This window comes from Haplochromis burtoni, unplaced genomic scaffold, assembly GCF_018398535.1.
Source record: "Haplochromis burtoni strain Fernald_Lab_line unplaced genomic scaffold, NCSU_Asbu1 Contig_72, whole genome shotgun sequence".
NCBI classification, from domain to species: Eukaryota; Metazoa; Chordata; class Actinopteri; order Cichliformes; family Cichlidae; genus Haplochromis; species Haplochromis burtoni.
The window spans coordinates 789,564-791,105 of NW_024582433.1; positions in this window are offsets into that span (position 1 = coordinate 789,564).

Here is a 1,542-nt window from a genome sequence, read left to right on the forward strand (position 1 = left end):
CACACACACACACACACACACACACACACACACACACACACACACACACACACACACACACACACACACACGCTATTTCACCTTCATTTAGAATGTTAGTGCTTATGTTTACACACCTCTTCCCTATCTGCAGATTTAACGGGCCTCACAGAAGCATGGGATGGATTTTATGACAAATTTATGACCAAACACAAACAACTGAATATCATGACACCTTCTTATTAATCCTCCGCACTCAGCTGTTGGTTTATTCGGCAGAAATTTCGGCATCACAGGAGAAAACTGTTACTTCATAATAAAAGAAGAGAGTATATATTTTTTCCGACTGCTCCTTTAAAACCCAAACCCTTGAAAAACCTCGTTCGAAGCCAGGGAGCCAAGGCAGTATCAGTACCTAACCTTAAAGACTATAAGTACTAATTTGTGGCAGCATCGTGATGAAAAGCTTCATGAGAGCAAAATGTGTGTCAGAACTGCTGATTGCGTTGTTTGAGTGACCGGACTTAAGTTTCACCGACTGATGACTCATTTGCTGCTGAGTAACGTCCACATCCTCACTCAGCCACCACTAGCCTCCCATGTCTTTCAGTTTCTTGCATAAGGATGAAGAGTTACAAACTCTAGCCTAATCCACTATGGTTTCACCCTCCATAGCCACACATGGGCCTGTGGTCTGCCACCCGCTCTGAGTCTTTTTTGGCTGTCTTGTTATCCACTCCCCTCCTCACCGTCGACCTCGTGAATGAGTTTACCCTTGTTCCACTAGAAGAAACGAAGATAAGGTATCCGAGCCTCCATGGCAACGCTGGGCTGAGCGGTATATTGTGTATATATATATATACGTGTGTGTGTGCGCGCGCGAAGGCATGCATGTTCATGTACAGGGCTCTACTTTTACAACCTGAGCGGAGCTGCGCGCACAGGAGTGCTGGTTGGTGGTGGTGTGATGGTGGCGGTGAGCTTGGGGCTGACACATTTCTGCTAACAATCACATCACACACAAGGACCCACATTCCAACTTCCTGATCAACAGTCGTCGTCCTCCTCCCCCCACAGGCACAGCGCTGGGGGCAGCAGTGCAGCAGACTGTATTCAGATCTAGGAGAGCTAAGATTTTATGTTTTTTTTATGAGGATGTTTACTCAAAACCATACTGACTGTGAGTTTTACTTTTGGAAACCTCTCTTAAATTGAACACATATATTAAAGCAGGTAAGGATTGACAGTTAGATCGAATATTGGAATAATTTAGATTAACGTGACTGGAAATAAATCGATTGCAGCACATCTGGATCTAGTTCATCTTCACGTGTAGCTGGGCTGTAATCTTATGTGCGCCTCTGTAGCGGCTATACTTCATGTCGTGTATTCTACTGCCCCCTAGTGATCCTTTTATGAGTTCACCATAATAGGTTTTGATGCTGAAATTTATTAACTCACAAAGATTGTTCTGAAAAGGAGAAAATTATTTGATGAGCAACAGTTCTGTGGGCAGAAGTATCTTGTTGACATTAGAGGTCAGATGAGAATGGCTAGACAACC